The following is an 18,620-nucleotide window of genomic DNA, read 5'->3' as shown; positions in this document are numbered from 1 at the left end:
GCACGGTCAGCCCAGCGTCCCTCTACGCTGCCATCTTCTCTTGCTCCTCCTACTCTCCATAAATTAAAAAAAAAAAAAAAACATAAGAGGAAGTAAAGCTCCTAAGTACATTCTACAAGCCCAGCATTACCCTGTTACCAAAACCAGAGAAGACATCATGAAAAATAAAACTACAGGACAGTATCCCTGATGGGGGCACCTGAGTAGCTCAGTCAATTAAATATCTAACTCTTGGTTTCTGCTCAGGTCATGATCTCAGGTTTTTAGGGTTGAGCCCTGCATCAGGCTTTGCACTGACAGCATGGAGCCTACTTGGGATTCTCTCTCTCTCCCTCTCTCAAAGTAAATAAATAAACATTTAAAAAAATATCCCTGATGAATAGAGATGCAAAAATCCTCAACAAAATAGTAGCAAACCACACTCAACAATACATTAAAAGGATCATTCACAATAATCAGGCAGGATGAATTCCAGAGAAGCAAGGATGGTTCAGTATTTGCAAGTCAATCAACATGATATACCACATCCATAAAATAAAGCCATATAATTATCTCAAAATATGTATAAAAAGCATTTCAAAAAACTCAACATCCATTCCTGAGAAAAACTCTCAACAGAGTGGATTTACAGGGAACATGCATCAACATAATAAAATCCATATATGAAAAACCCACAGCTAATATTATACTCAATGGTGAAAGCAGAGGTTTTTCCTTTGAAATTAGGAATAAGTCAATGATGCCCACTCTTGCTACTTTTATTCTGCATCCTACTGGAAGTCTTAGCTACAGCAATCAGGAAAGAAAAAGAATAAGAGGCATACATATTGTTAAGGAAGAAATTAAACAGTCATTATTTGTAGATGTCATAATACCATACATAAAAAGCCCTCGAGGGGCACCTGAGTGGCTTAGTTGGTTAAGCGCCCAACTTCAGCTCAGGTCATGATCTCACGGTCTGTGAGTTTGAGCCTCCTGCCGGGCTCTGTGCTGACAGCTCTGGGCCTGGAGCCTGCTTCAAATTCTGTGTATTCCTCTCTCTCTGCCCCTCCCCTGTTCTCACTCTGCATCTCTCTCTCAAAAATAATAAATAAACATAAAACAATTTAGAAAAAACCCTCAAGACTGTACCAAAAAACTACTAGAAGTAAATGAATTTAGTAAAGCTTCAAGACACAAAATTAATACCCAGAAACTAGTAGCATTTCTATGCAGTAATAATAAAGCAGCAGAAACAGAAATTAAGAAAAAAATTCCATTTACAATTGCACCAAAAAGAATAAAAGACCTAGGGATAAACTTTACCAAGGAAGCAAAAGAGCTATGTTGGAAAATTATGAAACATTGGTGAAAGGAATGGAAGATGACACAAACAATGGAAAGATACCGCATGTCCACGAACTGGAAGAATTAATATTGTTAAAATGTACTTGCTACCCCAAGCAATCTACAAATTCAGTGCAATCCTTACCAAAATACTAATAACAGTTTTCAAAAAACTAGAGCAAATAATAGTAAAATTTGTATGGAACCACAAAAGACCAATATCCAAAGCAATCTTCAGAAAGAAAAACAAAGCTGAAATTATCACAATTACAAATCTATAGTAGACAAAACAGTACAATACTGGCACAAAAATCACATGGATCAATGAAACCAATGAAGAGGAATAGAGAGCTCAAAAATAAACCTACACTAATTCAGTCTATCAACTATGACAAAGGAAGCAAGTATATACAATGAGGAAAAGACATCTCTTCGATAAATGGTGCTGGGAAATCTGGTCAGCTACATGTAAAAGAATGAAACTGGACCACTTTCTAACACCATACACAAAAATAACCTCAAAATGGATTTAAGACCTGTATTTGAAGAACTAAAAGCATGAAATCCTAAAAGAGAACATAGACAGTAATTTCTGACATTGCCTGTAACAACATTTTTCTAAATATGTCTTCTTAGGAAAGGGAAGCAAAAGCAAAAGTAAACTATTGAGACCACATTAAAATAAAAACTTTTGCACAGTGAGGGAAACCATCAGCAAAAAACAAAGGCAACCTACTTAAAAGGAGAGGATATCTGAAAGCAATATATCTGATAGGGAGTTAATATCCATAATATATAAAGTGTTTATACAACTCAACACCAAATAAGCAATCCTATTACAAAATGGGGAGAGGACCTGAAAAGACATATTTCCAAAAAAGAAGTAGAGTTATCTATGAAACATGGCAGGCAGACACATGAAGAGGTGTTCTATATCTCTTATTATCAGGGAAATGCAAATCAAAACTGCAATGCAATATTTCCTTATACCTATCAGAATTGCTAAAATGAAAATGACAAGTGATAACAAGTGTTGGAGAAGATATGGAGAAAAAGGAACCCTTGTATACTGTTGGTGAGAATGTAAATTCATACATCCTCTGTGGGAAACAGTATGAATGTACTTCAAAAATTAAAAATAGAAATACCATGTGATTCAATAATTCCTGTATATGTTATTTGCTCAAAGAAAACAAAAATACTAATTTGAAAAGATGTATTTATCCTATGTTTATTATAGCATTATTTACAATAATCAAAATGTGGAAGCAGCCTAAGTGTCCACTGATGGACGAATGTATGAGGAAGATGTGGTATGTACACACACACACACACACACACACACACATACACACTCACACACACAGGACTATTGCACATCCATAAAAGGGATGAGATTGTGCCATTTCCAAGAGCATAGATGGATCTAGAAGATACTATGCTTAATGAAGTAAGTCATACTGAGAAAGGCAAATATCATATAATTTCACTCGTGTAATGAGTGAAAGGTAGCAGGAGATACAGGTTTCCAGTTACAGAATAAGTCATTAGAATAAAAGGCACAGCATAGGGAATATAGTCAATCTTATTGTAATATCATTATATGGCGACAGATGATAGCTATGCTTGTGGTGAGCATTGCATAATATATAGAAAAGTTGAATAACTATGTTGTATACCTGAAACTAATATAACATTGTATGTCAACAATACTTAAATAAAAAATTTTAAGGAGAGCATATTTAATATTTTCAAAATCTTAATTTTCAAAATTTTATTATACAAATTGAATATAATTCTGATTAAAAATATAATATAGTTTTCTATACGTAGATAAGTAATCTTTAAATTTATCCAAAAAATTATGTATAGATATAAATGCCAATGAATAACCATGAAATAAAGCAGAAAATGGAAGACATGTGGGAGAAGACTCTTTAACAGTTATTGAATGCTATATAAAGCCACAGTAATAAAATAAATGTACTACTGGTATAGAAACAAACAAACAAAAAACCTATCAGGGAAACACAGAAATAGATCTGAATGTCCAGAAAATTTAATGTATGAGAAAGTGGTATTTCAAATTTATCGGAAAAAGGTGTGCCTGAGTGACTCGATTGATTGAGTGTGTGACTCTTGACTTTGGCTCAGGTCATGACTTCACAGTTTTCTACTTCAAACCTTTCATCAGGCTCTGTGTTGACAGTGGGGAGCCTGCTTGGGATTCTTTCTGTCTCTGTCCCTCCCCCAGTTGTGCTCACTCACACACTCTCACTCTTTCTCTCTCTCAAAATAAATACATAAATAAACTTTAAGGGGCACCTGGGTGGCTCAGTTGGTTAAGTGTCTGACTCTTGGTTTTGGCTTAGGTCATGATCTTATGGTTCATGAGTTCAAGCTCCACATCTGGCTCTCTGCTGTCAGTGCAAAGCCCACTTGGGATTCTCTCTTTCTCCCTCTTTCTGCCCCTCTTCCCCTTAAAATAAATAAATATACATTTTTTAATGTTTATTTTTCAGAGAGAGAGAGAGAGAGAGAGAGAGAGGCAGAGAGAGAAGGAGACACAGAATCCAAAACCGTTTCCAGGCTCTGAGATGTCAGCACAGAGCCCGATACCAGGCTTGAACTCATGAACTGTGAGATCATGACCTGAGCCAAAGTCGGACTCCCAACTGACTGAGCCACCCAGACGCCTCAATAAATAAACATTTTTTTTAAAAAGCTTTATAAACTTAAAAAAAAGACAGCTCAACTAATAAATGACTCTTATACAACTGGTTAATTTTTGAAAGAAATTAATATGTGCACCATATAAAAGTATATTACAGAATCATTAAAACTTAAATGTAAACAATAGATTATAGAACTGAATTTACTTGCCTATGTATAATCTAGAGGTAAAGAAAACCCAGAAGCTACAAAAGAAAGTCTAGATATGTTAACTACAAATGAAAATATTTGTCCAAAAATGTAAAACTAATATTAATTTGAGTGAAAACCTGTATTTCCAGTAAAAATGTATAAATACAATACAATACAAAAGTGGATAAATAGCTATACTTCAAACACTTTAAAAATTGACAAAAATAAAATAATCATATAAAATTGTTCAAACTCAGCAGCAATCAGGAAAATGCAGTTAAAATTATAAAATGATTGACTTTCTACCAATCCAAAAGACAATAAAATAAAACAAAATTATAAAGTAAAATACAATAAATTTAAAAATGAAATGATATAACACATAGTAGTAGCATAGATGTATTTTCAAAGCGCATAAACATATTTTCAAAGGTTGAGAGAAGGGATATTAATGTTACAAATGTTTGAAAGGCGGTCTTTGTCATCCATTAAAATTAACATTAAAATTCAGTTTAACTATAAGAAAGTAAACCCATTCCAGGACTCTATCCCTAAAAGTAGAAACAGCTATAAGGATATATGTCATGGAATATTTATTAGAACATTATTTGTAACACAGTGAACCTGAAAAGAAATTGAATACCTACCAAAAATGGAATAATTGAATGTCCTCATGGTCTGTCGACACCATTAAACCTTATGTGGCCCTTAAAAACAATTACAGCTATACCTGTTTAGGTGGAGAGATTGCCATGACATGTAATTTAATGAAAAGTAAAGATGCAGAAAGTATTTATGATATAATATTTTTGCAAAACAGTATCCAAATCCCTCCATATGTGTATGTATTTGTACTATGTATATAAGTATGAAAAATATGCAATTATTCATAGTACAATAGGTTTTTAACATGATTTATAGAGATTAAAGTTTAAGTAGAGTTGGAAGAGAAGAAGGAAAAGTAAGCTAAAAGCCAAAACAAAAACAAAAAGAAGTAGTGGACTACTACTTTAAAGAGGTATAAGTATTATATTCTGTGATTCCATCTCATTCATATAAAACTAAATATATATATATATATTTAATTAAAATATGTAAATATAATAATGCTATAAGATTCCAGAAAGTAAGATTATATCAATTAGAATTGTTTTTAACATTAAAATAAACTTGAGGAGAATTAACATTAAGGTATTGAGTCTTCTCATCAAAGAATGGTGTGTCTCTCTCTATAGTCTCTCCTTCTATTACTGTTCTCCTGTAGGGTTTTCTTTTTCCCTTCCTGTGGGTTCATCACATTTTGTTTTTGATGCAGTGTAGATGTTTAATGTTTTTATTTTCTTCTTTCAAAGCTACATGCTTATTTTTAAAATGGAAATTACAGTGTAAAAGTATATTCAGTGAAAAACAAATTATATGAAATATGACTTAAAGGTATTGCAAATTTTAGGTAGCCACTTGATAATATTTATCATGCATATGTATGAAAACTCAAGAATAAAGCATCATAGATGAACTTTAATATAAGAAGGAAAAGTAGTCTATGAAAGAATAATCTGTAAATTAGTTATCATAATCCCGTTTACTCTTATTTTATATTTTGTGTCACAGTTCAGTATAAACCAATATTCAGAACTTGGTAAGAATTTCTATATGAAAACAAATTCACCTTAAGATATATATGGCGTTTGGATTCTCTTTCTCATCCTATGATGAATCTTGATGTTTCAGAATCCTTTATCAAATAGACAAGAGAAGGATGAAATTTGGTTCTTTTATTTTTCCTGTTTCCGTTATCTTCATTGAGAATCCTGTTAATGACTTGGAAGTCTTCTGAATCCTCTTTTATTTGTCTTTGCCTGTCAATCTGGAAATGGGGAGGCAATTGTTGGTTAATATAAAGAGGGTTTTTAGAATTTTTACCAAAAATATTTATTTTTATTATTTTATTCTCTGCTTTTTCTTGGCTCTGGTTTCCACCCCTCCAATCACCACATGGAAAAGCTGGTAAAGGAAATCCAAAAGGATTGGACTACAACTAGACTCAATGAAGATAATTAAGAATTAGCTTGAAGGATGGCCAAAGACACATGAAAAAATGTTCAACATCACTCATCAGGGAAATACAAATCAAAACCACAATGAGATACCACCTCACAACTGTCAGAATGGCTAACATTAACTCAGGCAACAACAGATGTGAGGATGCGGAGAAAGAGGATCTCTTTTGCATTGCTGGTGGCAATGCAAGCTGGTGCAGCCACTCTGGAAAACAGTATGGAGGTTCCTCAAAAAATTAAAAATAGAACTACCCTACGACCCAGCAATTGCACTAGTAGGTATTTATCCAAGGGATACAGGTGTGCTGTTTTGAAGGGGCACATGAACCCCAGGGTTTATAGCTGCACTTTGAACAATAGTCAAAGTATGGAAAGAGCCCAAATGTCCACCATAAAGAAGATGTGGTATATATATACAATGGAGTATTACTCTGCAATCCAAAAGCATGAAATCTTGCCATTTGCAACTATGTGGATAGAACTAGAGGGTATTATGCTAAGTGAAAGTAGTCAGTCAGAGAAAGACAAATATCATATAACTTCACTCCTATGAGGACCTTAAGACACAGAACAGATGAACATAAGGGAAGGGAAGCAAAAATAATATAAAAACAGGGTGGGGGACAAAATATAAGAGACTTAAATATGGAGAACAAACAAAGGGTTACTGGAGGGGTTGTGGGATGAGGAATGGACTAAAATGGGTAAGGGGCATTAAGGAATCTACTCCTGCAATCATTGTTGCATGGTATGCTAACTAATTTGGATGTAAATTTAAAATAATAAAATAAAATAAAATAAAATAAAATAAAATAAAAATTCGCTTGGAGCAAACGCAAATATAAAGCACATTAAACATATTTTTTGTATTTCAATCTTGATTGCCTATGTGTCTAATTTTATGAAACCTATGCATAAAAATACCAACAACAAAACAAAAACTGGGGGGGGGGTGACTAGTCACCTTTTAAAGATATTACTTTTAAAAAGGAATCAATCTAAATTTTAAGTTAAGCAGTAAACTTATTTAATCATTTAAAATATAATTTAGAAAAAACTTAGTTTTTCAGAATTTAAGGAATCTTTTTGTTCCTTTTAGTAAGGAATAACCTTTTTGCAATTATCAAGATATGATTTGGATCTGATCAACTAATTAAATCCTTCCACTGTGGTCATCTTTTTCATGTAACTGCCATTTTTCTTGACTTCTACTTCATTACTCTGGGCATCCTTAAAAAATACTGTTTTAGTCAGAACTATTCTAGAAATATAAAGGAGTATTTCATTGTGTTCCCTAAACATGAGAAATATTGGGTTAGGTGTCTTTGTGGTATTTTGCCTAAGTTTATGGGAAAGTCTTACAGAAAGAAACAAAAAGTTAAATATGTGTGCATTAATACTTGAGATTTCTTCTGCCAAAAAGATTGTAATTTTATGCAACCATATTGATATTTTTTGCAAGATGAACTTTCAATCATCTGGGTTTGGAAAGAGACAGCTAACTCATTGTTCATAGGCCACAAAGCAGTTAACAGATGTCAACAGCTCTGTTGATAGCCCATGGCCAAAAGATAGCCTTTCCCATTCTCAATTTCTCAGCCCTTCATTTCTCTTTGGGATTACTGATTTCAAACCAAGTATATAAAACAAATTTTCTTTCTACTAATCTTCTAAATATCTCCTTAGTATGATACGTGTTTGCATTTTAAAGCTGTCTTATCTGAATGATGGCTCTTAAAATAATACCATGATTCCAATCAAGATCAGTTGTTTGCTGCTGAGTCCTAATGGATATGTGAAATTCATACATAAATATATTTTTGTAAGTTTATTTACTTTGAGAGAGAGAGAGAAAGAATGAGTCGGGAAGGCAGAGAAAGGGAGCAAGAGAGAATCTCAAGCAGGTTCTTCATCGTCAAACCCATGAAACATGAAATCATGACGTGAGCTGAAATCGGTCGCTTAATGGACTAACCCACCCAGGTGCCCCCATACACTGACTTTTAAGCTATAACTATTACCACACACTATCTCCATTAAAAAATCTACACGAGTTTATCAAAGACACTGTACCAATTTGAGGCAACATTATAATACTTTTAAATTAAACTATTTGAGATTTTGAGTTACTCTGAAAGGGAGTTTAATAATAACCTGAAGTAATCCTTCTCCTTATTCTAGGGGACATGTTTCAGGACTCTCAGTGGATGCCTAAAACCGTGGACAGTACTGAACCCTAGGTATACAATGTTTTTTTCCTGTACATATGTCTCATAACTTGTAAGTTAAGCACAGTAAAAAAAAATAACAACTATTAAAAATCAAATAGAAAAAAAATCAAATAGAACTTATAACCGTACACTATAATAAATGTTGTGTGAGTGTGTGTGGTCTATTTTCTTTCAAAATATCTTACTCTACTGTATTCACCCTTATTATTGTGATGATGTGAGATAATAGAATGCCTAAATAATGAGATAAAGTGAGGTGAATGGTGTAGGCATTGTGACCTAGTGTTAGGCTACTATTGACTTTCTGACAGTACATCAGAAGGAGGATCATCTATGTCCAGACTGAAGTCGACTGCAGGTAACTGAAACTTCAGAAAGCAAAACCATGAACAGGTGGGGACTATTTTAGAATAATCTTTTCATTACATGCTAAGTAAATTGCCCAAGGCCACACAGTTTCCTAGTTGCATAGGCAGAATTGAGATTCCAGAGAATCTAATTTGTACCTCATTGTATAAAGTAGAATGCATGTTTCTCCTCATAAAGTTCTAAAATCATCACCTTTTATTCTATAGGATATTTTACAATGCAACACTCCTCTTCTAAGCTAGCAAAAATATTTATTTCAACAAACTTTAACATAACATTTTAAAACTAATTTTAAACATATCCAGTCCTTCTTATTATTTCTAGTCATATCCAGTCCAATCTGTGATATCTTATATTGGAATATCTAGGTCAGCATCAATCTTCTTGATATTATTTCTATTTTATTGATGAATAAATGGAAGATCATATAGTTTTAGTGACCTGTCCACGATGTCACATCTAATAGAAGTGGGAGCTGGGCATGGAATTCATGTCTTCTGATATTCACCTAGAGCTCTTTGCACTAAAATCATAAGGCTGAAAAGGTCTTAGCACTCAGCATTTCTTCCAGCTTTAGCTGTCTGGTAGCCATTGTGTCAGGAAGTTATGAAATACCAGAATTTCTTTTTCATTAGAAGGCATTCCATACTCATGGGATTTCAGGTACATTAGTTATAAGCTATGCTCTCCCTACAAAGAAAGACATGGCAAACATCAGAAATAGATGAACTGATAGAATAAAAGCTGGTAAAATGCTTTGATGGCAAAGGTTATGCAAGTGTGAAGGAAGACTATTCTCACATATTCTGTCAGTGGGAAAGAGGGGACTTTGAAGTGCAATTGAATGGCCAAACAGAAATCATAAGCTGACCAAAGTTATCTGGATCTTAGTGTCCTTCAATGGGAGTATAAATTATACTATGGAGTAATGATGATCATTTTATCCAAGAAATGATGAACAATTCTGTGTACATTTGCCTCAATTTTTATGTACTGATGCTCACATAAAAAAATGTCATTTAGTACATTTTTACTGTCTTCAATCAAACTTATGGCAAATGAGTGAAAGCTTTTAACTGAATATGTGGCAAAGGAATAAACTTATTGAATAAATAAATATCAATTGCTTTCATTTGGGGACAGTTCACTGAACTTCTCAGTGATCCCTTCTTCAGTTAAGGAGGTTTGAATACCCCAAATCATTGGTGTGTACTCATCAAATACATAAAAACTCAGGGCCTACAAGGCAGCTGCTAGCAACCTCAATTTTAAAGCACTGCCACTTTGCTTTCTGAAAAAAAAAAACTATTTTGAAAGACTTTAATTCTTGTACTTGCTAATAAAGATGTTCTAGAAAATAAAACAAAACTTTAGTCACTGATGCTCTCAATGTGTATCTCGTTGTGGTTTTCGTTTGCACCACAGATATGAATGAGTTCAAAAGCATTCCCATATGTTTATTAGACATTTGTATTTCTTATATCTAAAACTACATTTCAAATATTTTGTTGATTTTCCTATTTTTAAAAATCTCATTCTTACTGATTGGTAGGAGTTCTTTATATTTTATTGATACTAGCCTTTTTCAGTTATTTTTATTTTTGCATTGCAAGTATCTTTTACCTTCTGTTCCTTGCCATTTTACTCTTTTCACGGTGCCTTCTGATAAACAGAAGCTGTTAACTTTGTATCCCAGTTCAAATACTTTGAAAACATTATACTTATTGACTATAATTCTTGACTCTTAATTATTTAAGTTACACATGTAGTATATGAATATCTATCACAAAACTAGGGGAGTATATTGAGTAGAAAACAATAGCCTGTTTTCAGCACTACACCACTGCTCATCCAAAGTTAAAAATTACCATGTACTTTTCTAGACTTGTGTGTGTGTCCAAGTGTATGTATGTGTAAAGAGAAGCAGTATAGAGTATTGGTTAAAAGCACAACTGTTGGAATCAGATACTTGGATCCAAATATAATCTCCAAGGTTTACAAATTATGTGGCCTTAGGAAAGTTCATTCATCTTTCTCTTTCAGTGTCCTTCACTACAAAATGAAGATAATACTAATATTTATCTCATGGAGTAGCTGTGAAAGTAAGCATATGTAAGGCACTTAATAGTGTGTAGTCCATAAAACAATAGCTTACATTCATTTACCATTTACTATGTTCCAAGCACTTTTCATGCATTAATCTATTTAAACATCACAATTATTGCCTCCATTTTATAAATGAAGAAACTAAGGCAAAAAGGAGTTAAGTAACTTGCCCAAGGTGACACTGCTAATAAATAGGACTGACTAGTTTATGAAGCCCAGGCAGTCTGGCTCCAGAGTTCACCTTCTCAATTTTTTAATGAAAATGTATATATTTAAGTTGTACAACATAAAGACTTTGTATCCATGTATATGGTGAAATGATTACTATAGTCAAGCTAATTAATATATCTTTTCTCACATACATATTATTTGTTTTTCTTTTGTGATGAAAGCACTTGAAATCTACTCTTTTGGCAAATTTCCTGTATCCAACGCAGTATTATTAAGTGCAGTCATCATGCAATACATTAGTAGATCTGTAGGTTTATTCATCCTACATAACTGCAACTTCTTACTCTTTGACTAATACCTCCCCATTTTACCTGCCTTTTTGCACCTGGTTACTATTATTCTTCAGGGTTTACATTCTTTCTTATGTTTTTTTTTTAAATTAATGTTTATTTATTTTGGAGAGAGAGAGAGAGTGGGAGAGGAGCAGAGAGACAGGAAGACACAGAATCTGAAGCAGGCTCCAGCCTCTGAGCTGTCAACACAGAGCCCTATGCGGGGCTCAAACTCAGGAGCCATGAGATCATGACCTGAGCCAAAGTTGGAGACTTAACTGACTGAGCCACTCAGGTGCCACTTCAAGGTTTACATTCTTAACTACTATTCTATATGATAATACTCCCTTCAAAAGTGTTCCATAGATATTACTTGATATTACATACATATACAAATAAACAATTTAGTGTGTCTTATTACATAAGTAATACCATACTAAATATATTGTACTATCAATTTCTTTTACCAGTATGCACTATATTAGCTGTGTGATATACAGCTATGGTGTATATCATAGCATAGATGCTTATTGTCTTATTTCATTTGGGCTTCTATAACAAACCATAAACTGAATAGCCTATAAATAACAGAAATTTATTTATCATAGCTACAGAGGTTGGAAAGTCCAAGATCAAGATGCCTGGTAGATTCACTGTCTGATGAGAGCCTGCATCATGTTCATAGATGGCCATATTTCCACTGTATCATCACATGGTGGAAGGAGCAAGCAAGCTATTTGGAGTTTCTTTTATAAAGTCACTAATCCTGATCATGAGGATTCTTTCTTCATGATATAATCACCTCCTAAAGGCCCCACCTCCAAATACCATCAACTTGGGGGTTAGGATTTCAACATATGAATGGAGGAGGGGACACAGACATCCAGACAATAGCATCTATAATATATTTAAGCATTTTATTTGTTAATGGTCATTCAAGTAGGTTCTATATTTTTGCTATTACAGTGAATATGGCAAAGATTGTCTTTGCACATGCATCTTTTGTGTGCATATAAAAATATTTCTGTAGGATGGATACCTTTTAATAGAATTTCCTGATCAAAGGGTTTGATGTTGTTTAAGTATTTGTTCAGGTAAGGCATCTCTGAGTAAACATCAGTTTTATAAGTTACATAAGAATTGCATTATAGATCTTGATACATTTGATTTCCAGAACCAGAATTTGTTGAATGTTTTTTGCTTGCTGGTGTTTGCTAAGGTCCAAATGCCCAGCTTTGTAAATAATCACTTTATTTCTTTCACTTATAAGTTACTTTTCTAACAAATCCTATAATGTACTTAGATAAGAATTTTATGAGCATTCTATTTCCGTTTTCCCTTCTTGTAACCAACCTTAAAATGTCTATAAATTCATTTGTTTTATCGGTAAACTGGACACTCTCAATTTTGTCTTTTATCTTCATCTATACAAACTACAGCTTGTATGTGCAGTGCAGCTGCAGTGCAGTATCAGTGCAGTGCAGTGCAGCTTCTATGTCTGCTCACCCTCCCTTTATTCAACAAGCAAGTTATCAATCATTGGACCCATGTGAACTGCATTCTGCCTGGGCATTTTCCATAAAATAAAGATAGATATATATGTATACAGTTGTTGAACATAGTCCCCTTAATCTTTTCATCTGTCTGAGAGTCCATCCTAACAATGCAAGAGAATATAGCTATGTAGCTTATTTCCCAATCACACACTCCTCTGAAACCTGTCCATTGGCCAGCAAAGAATGCTGTCTTTGCATTTTATCTACTAAGTTGCCTGTACCTGCCTACCCTTCTCTTTGCATTTTAGTCATGCTCTTTTAAGATCTTTTGAAGACTTGAATTTAATATGTTTGGGAGTCATTTACCTGTGAGAAAAAAAATGCACAGTTTCTGGAAAGATAGAGGGAGCTTGTCATTCCTGAAAATACCTTGGCAACCTGGGGATATTGTTGACATCCCTTGTGGAATACATCTCTAGACTGAATAGATGAGTTGTTTCCTTTAAAAAAGGAGATATATTATTTAGTATTTGAGTCTTTCACACAAGCCTAATGGCAAAATGATCTGTTTTCTCATTGTAATGCTAATATAATTGAAGAAGAGCAGCTAAAATATTCATAAAGGGTGATAATGAGAATGACTTATTGTATAGAAATGGGTATGTACAAGTCTAGTAACTTTTCTAAAGCTTCCCTATTTTATGTTTAATCAAAAATTGTTTAATCAAAGTCAGCTGAGATATCCAGTGTAATTGGTGGCTAGGACTAGAAAGTCCAAGTTGCAGATGAACACTTTGAGCTCTCCAGGATTTCAGATTTCTTTCAGAAAAAAACATAGGGGCAATCAGATTAAGCACTCAGGACATATTGGTTTTATTGGGAAGCATATGTAAAAATATACTTATTTTTATATCTCAATTTTATATCTTAATCTTTATTCCTCACCTCTATTCCTTCTACTCCAACCATCCTGGTCCATGGGAAAGAATATTAGTGCATTGTGTTTCCCATAATCAAAGAGAAAAGGTGTATTGAATGTTAATTGTGTCCCTGAAGAAAAATGGATAGATACAATGTTGAATTATTTATCTATCCAAAATTCCTCATTTCACATCCCATCTTGGTCCTTCAGACATGTATAGGAAAACCTGTGCTAGTCTTAGCTGAAACTAAGACCCAAAATGTCTACGACTGGCTACACTTATAAGCTGATCTGTGCTATATAAGAGTTTTATATGGATCAAGTTTTTTTAATAAAAAATTTATTTTGGAATAATTTTATATTTACAGACAAGTTGCAAAGATAGTACAAGAAGTTTTCACATATCCCACACGCAGTTACCCTCATTGTCAGGGTTTTCCATTATCAAGGTGCATTGTCAAAACTACTGACTTAGATCTATTACTATTAAGTAAGGTAAAGGATTCATTTTCACTCTAATTTAAACAAAGAATAGAGCCTAATCTTGACATCTATCCCAGATCTTAGTATTCTGATGGCTGAAAATAATTTGGAAAAGTAAGAGTGAAGAAAGAGTTTGAGGGAGAAAAGCCTCAAGGCCAGCTGACCTAAGAATCCTATTCCCTGCTTCTTTTTTCTTAGTCTTCTCTTCTGAGCCTGTTATGCTAAGAATAGGGGGCAGGCTGTGACATCCAGGCAGAAGACAACCCCAGACTTATCCTACTTCCCCAAGCACATGGTAAAGAAGAATGAAAATAAAAGAAAGTTTAAATGTAAGAATATACCAGAGAGAAATGTTTTTCTAAACATTGTCACTTCTTCCACTAAAAACTACATCCTGTATTAAAGTGTCCCTGATACATACTTAAACAACCACTTCATGGAGGAAATTTGTGATTAGATTGCATTTAGTAACTTAACCTTCATAAGTTAAAGTATATCACAAATAGTACTTTTTATAAGCTGTTATAAAATCATGGTACAAATAGTTTCCAATTTCTGATGGTTTGCCTTGCTATAATATTCTTTCACTTAAACAAATAAATAACATTATTTTATTGATAACTTTTTTTGTGTGTCTATAAAACCAATGACATGAAGCTCAAGATTCTGTCAATAATACTGAAGGTCATAAAATCCAAAAGATTGGAGGGACTTTCTGCTGTCCTTTCATGTGGAAGAGAAAGTGACCCAAATTACCTCTTACATCTCTAATAAAGTTTGGTCTTTCTTTAAAATTTGACATCTTTGGCAGTTTTGTTTGTTGGAAGATGTTTTGCTTTGTTTTCCTGCGTTTAGCCAATAACTTCTATCCTTTGGTTCTAGTATGTCTGCAACAACCTAACTGAAGCAAATACCCAAAGTAATTCTTTATTTTCCTTGTAACAGACTAAAACATGTCTAAAAGATAGCTACCAACTCTTGACACAAATCTTCTCTTCTGAGGGGTAAAATAACCCCAGTTCTGGTCTGCAAATCAATCTTTGAGGAATTTTACTTCATCAGAGTTATTAATGTTAACAAAACTACAACCAAATTTTTCTTACTGAATGAACTTTTTTTTGGCAGTTATGAGTGTTTGCTGTGAAACTGGAGATAACTGGGTTAAAATTCCTGGTTGTGTGACCCTGGGTAAATTATATAATCTCCAAGCCTCAATGTTAATCTCTGTACAATGGATATAGAAATAGTGCTTATCTCAGCATGTTTGTGTAAGATTAAAATGAGATTATATATTTGAAGTGATTAGCCAGCTGTAAAGTAAATCAATCTGCTGTTTGTCTTTGTTAAGTTTGTCACATCTCCTTGAAACAATTTTATACTAACCTATACATGACATTACAAAAAAATAATTTATTTTCCAATGCACACTCTATGTATCTTTCTCCACTCATACCCCCAATACAATAGAACCCAAGAAAGTAAGAGGGGCATTCTTTCTAAAAGTGTATAGAATAAACAAAATTAAGGGGGAAACAAACTAACCTTTATTAACTTTATCCCCACCAAAATGTTATCTCATTTGATCTTTACAATATCCCTGTTACTTATGTGTTATTTTATCAATTTTATTGTTCTATTTTACTTTAGTCAGTGATGGTACTTGTATTTGGTTGACTTATCTTAGTTTCTGCATTTGCTTTGAATGGCTTGTCCTAGGCTAGGTACTTTATTTCAGCTATATCAAGAAAGTTTAATTGAATTGTCAATCTTATCAGGTAGACTGGTTTCTAAGAACATTTTCCAGCTTGTTACTATGATATGGATGTCTGTAGCATTGTTACTACTATAACATAAGCATCAATGTGTAGATTGCACTGACTGATTATTTTGTTTGATGAAATTATAAGTAATTTCAAATTGAAGTTGCTTCTGTAATAGAAAGTGCTTCTCAGCCTAATTTCTTATTTATTTATTTATTTATTATTTAAATTTTAGTTAACATACAGTGTAATATTGGTTTCAGAAGTAGAATTAAGTGATTACATACAACACCCAGTGCTCATGACAATAAATGCCCTCCTTAATACCCATCACCCATCTAACCCATCTCACATCTACCTCCCTCCATCAACTGTCGGTTTGTTCTCTATCATTAAGACTAGCTTGTGCTTTGTTTCCCTCTGTCCTCTCCCCCCTCTTCCCATATGTTCATTTGTTTTGTTTCTTAAGTTCAACAAAGAATGAAATCATATTGTATTTGTCTTTCTCTGGTGGACTTATTTTGGTTAGTATAACACATTCTAGTTCCATCCATGCCATTGCAAATGGCAACATTTCATTCTTTTTGATGGTTGAGTAATATTCCATTATGTATATATATGGCATCTTCTTTATCCACTCATCAGTCAGTGGAAATTTGGGCTTTCTCCATAGTTTTGCTATTGTATATAATTCTGCTATAAACATTGGGGGTACATGTACCTCTTCAAATATGTATTTTTGTATCCTTTGGGTAAATACCTAATAGTGCAATTGCTGGATTATAGTATAGTTCTATTTTTAGTTTTTTGAGAAACCTCCATAGTGTCCTCCAGTGTGGCTTCACTGGTTTGCATTCCCAGCCAACAGGGCATCCCCTTTCTCTTCATCCTTACCAACACCTGTTGTTTCTTGTGTTAATTTTAATCATTCTGGCAGGCGTGAGGTGGTGTTTCATCATGGTTTTGATGTGTATTTTCCTGATGATGAGTAATCTTTCCATGTGTCTTTTCATGTGTCTGTTAGCCATCTGGATGTTTTCTTTCAGAAAAGTGTCTATTCATGTCTTCTTCCCATTTATTAACTGGGCTATTTATTTTTTGTGTGTTGAGTTTGATAAGTTCTTTATAGATTTTGGATATTAACCCTTTATCAGATATGTCATTTGCAAATATTTTCTCCCAATCTGTAGGCTGCCTTTTAGTTTTGTTGATTGTTTCCTTTTGCTGTCCAGAAGCTTTTTCCCTTCATAAAGCACCAATAATTCGTGTTTGCTTTTGTTTCCCTTGCCTTCTGTGATGTGTCTAGTAGAAGTTGCTCCAGCCAAGGTCAAAGAGTTTGCTGCCTGTGTTCTCCTCTAGGATTGTGATGGTTTCCTGTCTCAAATTTAGGTCTTTCATCCATTTTGAATTTCTTTTTTCATAAGACTTCTGCATAGTATCCACTAAATTACATTTCTATCTTTATTTTTTAAATTTATTTCTTTTTATTTTTTAAATTTACATTCAAATTAGTTAACATATAGCGAAACAATGATTTCAGGAGTAGATTCCTTAATGCCTCTTACCCATTTAGCCCATCCCCCTCCCATAACCCCTCCAGCAACCCTCAGTTTGTTCTCCATATTTATGAGTCTCTTCTGTTTTGCCCCCCTCCCTGTTATTATACTATTTTTGTTTCCCTTCCGCTATGTTCATCTGTTTTGCCTCTTAAAGTCCTCAAATGAGTGCCAACCAACACATGAAAAAATGCTCAACATCACTCATCATCAGGGAAATACAAATCAAAACCACAATGAGATACCACCTTACACCTGTCAGAATGGCTAACAGTAACAACTCAGGCAACAACAGATGTTGGCGAGGGTGCGGAGAAAGAGGATCTCTTTTGCATTGCTGCTGGCAATGCAAACTAGTGCAGCCACTCTGGAAAACGGTATGGAGGTTCCTCAAAAAACTAAAAATATAACTACCTTATATTTCTATCTTTAAATGGATATCTTCTTTAGTGGATACTGTGCAGAAGCTCTCTTTTTAAAAAGGTAGTTTATTTGCAACAAAGATCAACATTCAAGTGGTTGAAGGTGGGAATTCTACAAAATGAGGAGAAGAGAACATCATTAACAAACACCAGTTTTGAAATTCTTTTCCCTCCTTCCAGTTTGGGTCTCAGTAACATTATTGGAATGTTAGCTGTCCTGTCAAAAAAGTGCACCAGGGAAATTGGATAATAGGCATAGTGGAGTCAATTTTGGTTGTGAACCTAAGAAAACCAATTACAACACTAATTGATGCCATTAAGGCCAATCTGTCCTGGGAATTGAACAGGCTGCTAAATATTCCAGAAAAGCTATTGGACATATCATAAGAAAGAAATCCTTGTATTATGTAGTCTAGTAGTAGCAATTCCAGTGACACTACACATCCTGAAAACCCAAGTTCTAGTTAGTGTCTTGTAAGTGTTTTGAACATTTGAGCACCATTGAGGGTCTAATTTTTGCT

This window comes from Prionailurus bengalensis, chromosome X, assembly GCF_016509475.1.
Source record: "Prionailurus bengalensis isolate Pbe53 chromosome X, Fcat_Pben_1.1_paternal_pri, whole genome shotgun sequence".
Lineage (NCBI taxonomy): Eukaryota > Metazoa > Chordata > Mammalia > Carnivora > Felidae > Prionailurus > Prionailurus bengalensis.
Note: the sequence above shows the minus strand (reverse complement) of the source record.